Source organism: Zonotrichia leucophrys, chromosome 1 (genome assembly GCF_028769735.1).
Source record: "Zonotrichia leucophrys gambelii isolate GWCS_2022_RI chromosome 1, RI_Zleu_2.0, whole genome shotgun sequence".
In the NCBI taxonomy this organism is placed as follows: Eukaryota; Metazoa; Chordata; class Aves; order Passeriformes; family Passerellidae; genus Zonotrichia; species Zonotrichia leucophrys.
This window is the reverse complement of record NC_088169.1, coordinates 30,337,813-30,346,806: the sequence shown is the minus strand read 5'-3', so window position 1 is coordinate 30,346,806 and position 8,994 is coordinate 30,337,813.

The window sequence follows — 8,994 nt, the reverse complement described above, 5'->3', positions numbered from 1 at the left end:
TCCATTACCTTCTCAGTGCACTTGAAAATACAAGTGTTGAGTGTCATGACAATGTCTCAAGTTTCATGGGAATGAAACACTGTTTGTCAAATACCCTTTGATCACACATCGTTCCTGGAAGATGTTTAGATAAAAGAAAAGGCTAAGTATAGATTTCCAAAATGGAGACAACACTGTCACCAGGTTAACAGGTAGATGGAAAACGAACAAAGAAATGAAGCAAACATCCGTAGGGACCTTCAGATCAGCTCTAGGAGGTCTCCTCTCTGTCAGACAGCTAAAGAGGTTAAGACAGCTTAAGGTTGCTTATAGAATCACTGACATATGTATTGGCAAAAGAAGATTTAATATAAAAGTGAAAGGGAGAAAAAGTTCATTGGCAAGGTTCACTCTACTACTTACTGGATAGCTAAAGCACACAGAAAAAAATCAATTAATCTAACCCAAAAATCAACCTAAAAATTATCTATGAGGAGGCTGGAGGGGGAGTGGGGGGAAGAAAAGAGCCAGGGTAGGAAAAGGTAAGGATAAAAAGGAATTAGGAAGACGCTCCCATTTAGGTACAAGTTTCAGAGCCACAGCTAAACTTATCTAGTCTTGACCAACAGTTTAGGCCTAAAGGTTTAACAGCACTTAAAAGCACTTAATTGATAGCTTAAATTAAACAATTTAACAAAAGATTTACATAGAATTTACTGCAGCAAAACAGTAACTCATTTACAAGCCTAGCTTACCAACTTAAGTCTTTTAGGAGAGCAACATTCATAGTACATTTGCTATTAAATATTCACACTCGCATGCACGCAGACCTGGAGAAGAATGTATCAGATATCTCTGTGAAAAATGCCCCTTGAATTCAGTGAAGTGCTCCCATCAGATGATTTTGGATCTTCTCAATGGACAAAGGGTTGAGCTTCGAGCAGTGGGGGTTTCAGCCCAGCATCTGCCATTGCCTGGTGATCCTCCAAGTGTGGCAAAGCTGGGAGTTCACTGGCTCTGAGAGGGAGGCTGCTGGCTGCAGCCCACTGTGCTCCTAGAGAGCTCAAAGGGTCCTAATCAGGACTGCCTTTATACAGGGTTGCAAGAGAGTGAGCTTTAGTCATGGTAATATCCCATCCTAGCCACAATTTGGGTTGGAAACTTTCCTCAAGAAAGCTCGACCCTGGTGCTGTTGAAGACCGAGGCCTACTGAACATTTCTCAGCTCATAGTGCGATCTGAGGGGCTGGGGGGAGGGATGCACCATCACAAGCAAGAGTCAAAAATCAAACTTAGGGTATGAAGAAAAATTGCAAGAAAAGCAAGTGTGGTTAGATCACAAGCAACAAATGTCTCATTTGTAATTTAGGAAGATTAAAACAAAGCCAAATCCAAAAAAGCTATTGAAATATGTAATTTCCCTGAGGTGAACACAGATGCGATCAGTAAGGAGACAGCTGTTGCAAGCCACCAGTCTTGAAATTTCTTGTCTCTCTTTCTATGTACTATAACATAGTAACTGGGTGTGAGAGCATGGTCTGTCTGTGCATTTTTTTAGTGTTGCTGGTTGACCACTTTCTACCAGACACAATATAGGCTGGAAGCAAAACAGTATCAAAGAACTCTTCTTGTCTATTGATAATTGTAACATAAATGTAGGAAGAATTAGGACTATTGTGCACTATTGCTGTAGGGTAGTACTGTATAAGGGAGATTATTGCAAAGATTTTGTCAGTTCAAAGGGTTTTTTCCTACTATAAGTGCTTCTGTTCCTTCATGACCATCTGCATTCTTTAGAGACATTGGAGATGTAGAACTTGTGAAGCAGGAATAAATTCCCCCTCCTAAGCAGCTGTGCCACTCCAAATCCAAGCATAAGGACAAATCCAATCAATTGCACCACTGTCCACGTTGTAATGAAAGCAGTAGATTTGCAGAAGGGCTGGGCTCCAACAGATTCTGAGAACACAACTCCTGCGTGTGCAGGGTGAGGTTAGTGTTCACTGGATGTCACAGACCTTAAGGGAGTACATAGTACCCTATGTAAGGGTATATAGTTGATTTATGCAAAATGGTCCAGAATTTTATGTCTCACATTCAGAATTCAGTAGATTGATTCCTCAGATAATTAAAAACGGATAGAAAATAGAGATTAGCAATTATGAAGATAGATGTGTGTTTCTGAACTGGAAGGTTACTCTAGAACTCTGGTTATATATTGAAGTTCTGAGAAATCTATCTTGATTTCTCAGAGAAAATAAAAAAGTCACTTTCTTTTTAGAGACAACTATGGTCTGGCTTGCAGACTTTAAGAATGTTTGAAACTGGCTTGCAGGCTTTAAGAATGTTTGTTGCCTTTCATAATGAGATGCTTGTGATGTACTTAAAAAGCATTCAATATTTTGTAAAAGCAAATGTGATTGCACTTTTTGGGAAATAATTTTCTGAACTAGAATTAGATTGCGTGTCTGGGTGAAGCAGCAGTTACTAAGATTTCTGCAGTATCCACAACTTACAGCTTCCTGTAGTTCAGCAGTCCAAATTTTCTGAACTTCAGCAAAAGCAGCTGCAATTAGGCCACGATAGTATTTTTTTTGTTTGTTTGTTTTGTCAGCTAAATATATAAAAAAGTCATTATAGGGTTTTGTCTCTTATTGTTTGATCTCCCATCTGGCCTTTATGGGTAAAAAATAATGTGTAATTCATAAAGACAATCCAGTGTAATATATTTTTTGCTTGTAACCTATCAAATACAAAAATAATAGAGTTCAGTACATTGATGCCTTAAGGTATTTCTTAAAGGCAATAAAATAGATTTATGGATTATTGGTGTATTGCTTTCAGCCACTACCATAACTAAGCCAATTTCAGTGGTGTGCTGGAGACCTCATTTTACTATAAGGTTACAAAACTATTTTCTATTCATTGCAGGAAAATTGTAGCTGTTTTAGGGGTTTTGACTATGGTGAAGGAATGCTGTTCCATAAGAGGTTCCAAAGCTACTTGTAATGCTGTACAAATCTGACTTTTTAGAAACAGTTGGGCAAATTCAGAAGTAACTGTGTCTAGTTTTGAAGAGCAGGCAGTACATACAAGGGATTATCTGAAAATACTAGCAGGAAGATCTCTTGAGGACTTCATTATGAGACCTCATTACGAGACCTCCTCTTTCAGGAACCTTGAAAGTAAATATTTAGCTCTCAGCTGTGACAGCAACATCTCTATTCGTGCATATTGGGTTGATAAACCATACCATTAAGCATATTTATTTATGTAATATGTAAGGAAGATACTGCCTTTATGGACTAGCAACAAAAATTCATCTACAAGGAAGGAACTCATACACTGGAAATGAAAACTTGTGACAATCTCAGGAGTGTCTCCAGCTTCCAGCATGATGAAGGAAAGACAAATACCAACGAATTGCTTCCAGTGAAACAAGACCTTGAGACCTGTGAGGCAGAGCCATTGAGGGTCAGCAGGGGAGCCATGAAAAAGGATCCTAGAATAGTTTAATTGCCTAGGTTGGTAAAATGACCAGGGAAAGGAATTGTTACCAAATGCATCCAGGGAAAAAAAAGCACTAGAAAGAAGAGTTGTTCAAGCTAAGGAATAATATGCATACAAGGATATGTCCTTGAATAAATATATAATAGGCTTTAAAGTCGTTATAAGTGTAAGGTCTCCTGTGAGAGTAAAGAAGAAACTACTCTGACCTACTCTTAAGCTGGAGTACAGTAAGTTTCTGAAAGAAAACCAAAAATTTGGCAGTGGTCACCTCTGTCAGGTTTATATTTCTTGGCTTGCAGTAAGCAGGCTGGGCTATCACAGAAGGCAAGAAGGAATTGTCATGGAATTTGAGGTGCTAGACAATATTTTCTAATTAACTGGTAAGAATTGTGAGAGTTAAAACTTTTGAAAGGCTTGCATGGTGAGAATTTGCTTTGCTTTTTCTCTGTTGGCATGTGGCTATTCAGTTATTAGTATATTCATAGTACCTCTGTGGCTCTAGATATTAGTCCTTGATTCTCAAGGCAGAATTCACTGTAGTGCAGCAAATTGATGGTAACTAACACCACCTTCCTTTATTTCACAGTCACCCACAAGTTCCACAAACCACCTGTGACTGTATATTATTTCACAAGGTGCATAAGCTAGTACAAAATGGGCAGGGATTAATGTTTTGGACCTTGTTCAGATGCCTCCTGCAACAGCAGAACCACTGACTCATTGTAGAAGATCATTGGAGTAGGAAATTTCTTACCCACTAGGTGTTAACCATAGCTGGGCAGAGGAGGAGGTGATGTGTAAATGTGTCAAGACAGAATAGTGCCAGAATAGTAAAAAACCCCTAATCTTCTCAGCACTATAAGACTACACTGCATACACACTGAGATGGTAGGTTTTCCCCACTTGAGCAGAAGTGAGATGGACAAGGTAAGATAAAGCCCCCAAACTTGACTTTCCACAGGGGTGGGGAGGTAAATTTTTCTGGAGATATAGCATAAAATATGCTAAATTTTAGCAGAGTGGGAGGGTGAGTAAAAGGAAGGAGAGGGCGGGGAGGATACTCTGGAGTGGTCCTTTACCCTCTTCCTTATGCACTTTGCCTTGCAGTCAAAGATAAATATGACCCTTGGAAGTGCAAGGGTGTGAGCCTGCTTTTTTAGTGTCTATATTATTTTTTTAGAAGACAAAAGGGTGAATTGGAGAAGTGGCTTAGCCAAATATTTGGTACTATATGTAGGATTTCCATCCAGTGTGGTAACCAGCATGACATACCACTCAGACTTCTGGTAGTGTGGCTTTCAAAACTCTAAGTGACTGGTGTTTCTGCTGTATTTGTAAAATGCATTTCTGATATAGTAGTTGGACTGTTAGGCTTAATTTTTGACTGTGGTAAGCCTTGGACTCTATGACAATTTGTACTCAAAATGAATGAAGTATATTTTATGTCTTTAAGATGCATCTCTGTGAAAGAGCTATTTTTTTCTGATAATCTGAGTTTGAAAGAAGGGCTTTGACTTCAGCTGTGTAGCACTCTAATTCCTTTAAGTGAAGAGGGAACAGAAGTGCTTTTTATTTCAGTCAGACAGGACACCTTCAAAAGCTTAATTCTTTCTACTGAAATTTTTAGAGATAAATTGGAGGTTTTTTTAATTCATAAATCAAACATGTATTTTGCCATGGGGCAAAACATTGACTATAGTTTAGGAGACAATCACCAAGGTTGATCATCAGTGGGCTCAGGTCTGGAATAAGCAGAGAGCTAGAAATGCTCAGAACCCAACAGAATCAAGCATTAATACTGGTTATTACCCAAAGGAATGTGTGCATAAACAGAGGCAACACTGAAATGCCTTGTTGTGAAACAAACAGCCTTTCTAACCTTCCTGTGGAAATAGAGTGATTGACTCAATATACAGTACAAATAGAGAACTTCACACAAGAAAAGAAAAACAAGTCCAACTGTTCTTGAAACAAGTTTGTTGCCAACTGATGGACAAATATTTACATATCCTCTATTTGAATAAGGATCATTGGGATCTGAATTGATGGCAAAGTGCTCTCACATGCTTTTGTGTAGTTTGGGTCACCGTGCAGTCAGTGTTTTTTGGGTTTTACATGCAAGCAGGAAGCCTGAAAGAAGGGCAGGACTGTGTGGGACTCTATGCTGAAGTGCTCTGCCCTCCCAGCAGGTCCGGGGGGGCAAGTCACAGATGGCTCAGGTTCAGCAGGGCTTCTCTTCCCTCTCTGCCAAGGCTGTGTTTGGCTAACTAGTGAGGCTGAACTAGGAGGACACAGATGGGAGGTACCAGCTCCCACTTACAGTGGGTGGGGAAGGCAGCTGGGGACATTATTGGTCAGGAGAACTCGATTCTTAGTGTGAATATTATTGTATATTGGAATAATCTGGTAGATCTCAGGTATTCCAGATTTTTGTGAACTGTCTAAAAACAGCATATGGAAAAAGAAAAGAAAGGAAACATTACCCTTCTTAAATGAAGCAAACTGAAAAAATCCAACACAATTTTGCACACAATGCAAGTAGAAGATTTTAGAACCCAAGAACCTTTGATCTCTTACTAGGAGGTGTTTCCTCTGTTCTTTTTTACAAGAAAGTGACCCAGAAATTTTCAACAGAGTGCAACTAAACTAAGAAAGGAAGGGATGACGACTGAGGTAGAGGAAATTCCTGTAAAGGAAACAGATTCAACAGTGCACAGCTAGAGCTAACCACAATTCTTAACCATGTTGGGTAGGATGTGCAAGTAAGATCTTGAGATAATTTCTTTTTAAATTATATGTCTTAGCTTTAGATTTTAGTCCTCCCTACCCTATCTGCACAAGGTGAGTTCATTTTATTGCCTTTGAATGTGCATTTAAAAGTAAATTGGCTTTAATTGCTTGGTCAGGCAAAGAGTAGTGTCTTAGTAATTAGCTTCAATAAATATCCTTTTCCATTTTGTAGACAAGATAAGCTTTCTTCATCTCCTGTGTGGCTATTACTAATCTTAGTCCTAGAATCAGATTATGCTTGCCCTTCCACTGATATAAATTGAATACAAGACACAGGAATTGGTAGTTTTGATGGTGAAGTGATTTTCATCAGAATCAGAATTGTATGATGGTAGGATTGTGGTATGCCACTCTCTACTAGACTCTAGAGACATTGTGAAACCTGGCACAGCTCTCAAGAAACTGATTTTGGTTTTTTTGCTTATATTTTATATAAGCAAAAATTTTATAAAAAGCTGAAGAAGATGGTGAAAGGAGACCTCATCACAGTGTACAACTGGTCTCTTCACTGTGGTGACCAGTGACAGGACCTGGGGGAATGGCCTTCAGTTGTGTAAGGGAAGTTTGGGCTGGATCTTAAAAAAAGGTTCTTCACCCCAGAGGGTGGCTGAGCACAGCACCAAGCCTGACAGAGTTAAAAAGGCCTGGGAGTTGGACTTGATGATTCCTATAGGTCCCTTCCAACTCAGCTTATTCTAATACTGTGAAAACTGTATGAAATAGAAATTTATTATTTTCTTCTAACAGTACTTTAGGTGTTGAAACATAGGCAATATAATACAATTCCTATTTTTCACTTGCATTTTTTTAGCACAAGAAATTAGTGAAGATCACATGAATTTCCTTTGCACATACGATATTTTCCAATTAAGTGGCACTCTAAATTCCTAAACAAAGGATATAATAATATGGATGTGTACATGGCAGGAGAAGGTGGAGAGACTTTTGATAACAAGTTGCCTGGAATAGAGTCCTTTCTTTCTCTGCTAGATACTGATAAAGAGAAAGGAGCCCTTGAGTAAACTGAGTCACTGAATTACCGAAGTGCACCTGAAGTGCAAATGCACCTGAATGCAGATTGCTGTCTGCTTCTGCTGTGAATTTCCCTCTTCCTGTCAAGCACACTTGCAAGATGACAATAATTAATTTCACATCCAATCATACTTTTTAAACACTATAAAAATGCAAAGATTACAAGATTCTCTAATAAAAATGTTATCAGTTAGCAAAGAAAAAAAAAACCAAACCAAAACCAAACCAGAAAAATCCTCAAAACAGCTGTTGTGTATTTTCCCATGCCTAGCTAAAGACAACAGAAAAACTGAAAAGATTGCTTACCAAAACTGCAAGATTCATTAGTCAGCCTTCCCTTTGGCACTCTTTTGTGGTGACTTTTTGGAGCTTAAAGAAGGTATCATTAGTATGGAAGCAAATTGCAGAACAAAGAGATTATATATCACTGACATTATTAAATGCTTTGTGAACAGTCATTTCATGTAGCTTCACTCCATTTGCCTGTATGTCCCCAGTTACACACAAATGGGAAGCTGGGAAGTAAATGCTTGCACTGCTTATCCTGTGCCAGGTTAGGCACTCTTCAAATAGCTTCTGGTGGCTTAACAGAGTCACAGGTGGCTTAACAGGTTCACAGGTGGCTTAATGAGTCACCAGGAAGGACCAGAACTGTCACTGGTTGAGACAGAGACAATGGAGAGAATGGAGAGAGACTGCTCCATTTTCCTGGGGTCAAGTGGAGTGCAGAGGACAGAGAAATGGATAATAAAATCATAGAATAAGCTGAGTTGGAAGGGATTCATCAGGATCATCAAGTCCAACTCCTGGCCCTACAAAGGACGCCCCAAGAATCACACCATGTGCCTGAGAGTGTTGTCTGAACACTTCTTGAATTCTGTCAGGCTCGGTGTGACCAGTTCCCTGGGGAACCTGTTCCAGTGCCCAACCATCCTCTGGGTAAAGAAGAATTTTCTGATATTCAACCTGAATTTCCCCTGACACAGCTTCATTCTGTCTCCTTGAGCCATGTCACTGTCCATGAGAATGAAGAGATCAGTGCTTGCTCCTCTGCTTTTGACAGCAGCAACTCCTGCTCACCTGCTCAAGGGACCACAGCACTGAACCACACAAAAGGCCCTTGGGTCTTGATTGCTACTGGCACCAGCAGGCCTTGCCATGTGGGCTGCTGGATGACATAACTCAAAACACCACTCTTGGTTTTATACACAATTAACATGGCTAGAGATGCAGCCTCAGTGAATGCCTTGGGCAAGGTCTTCACACGTGTCTTAAACCCAGATTTGAGAGTCAGGATCCATTGATCTTTTTGCACCAGATAAAAAAGTTGGATAAACTTATGGAGGGCTTTTTCCCAGTGCTGGTAGCAAACTCACTTTATTGAGACATACATAGAGACATGGACTTTCAGGATAATTTTAAAAAATATGTGAGGTGATGAGAGTTAGCAATCAACCTGTAACAAAGCACCAGGATGAGGTCAGACAAATGAGTTAACTTACTTCCTGTGGCTTCTGAGCATAAAAATAGATCATTCACTTGCAAGGAATAGAGACATTCTGAAGAGAATGGTGACTAAAAGTTCTCCCCTCTGCACAAAACAGCTGCCTGGAAAAGTATAGTGTGGGAGTTCTCATCAGCTCTCTCTGTAGCTCAGTGTGCACTGGAGGCTCTGCTGGTGCTA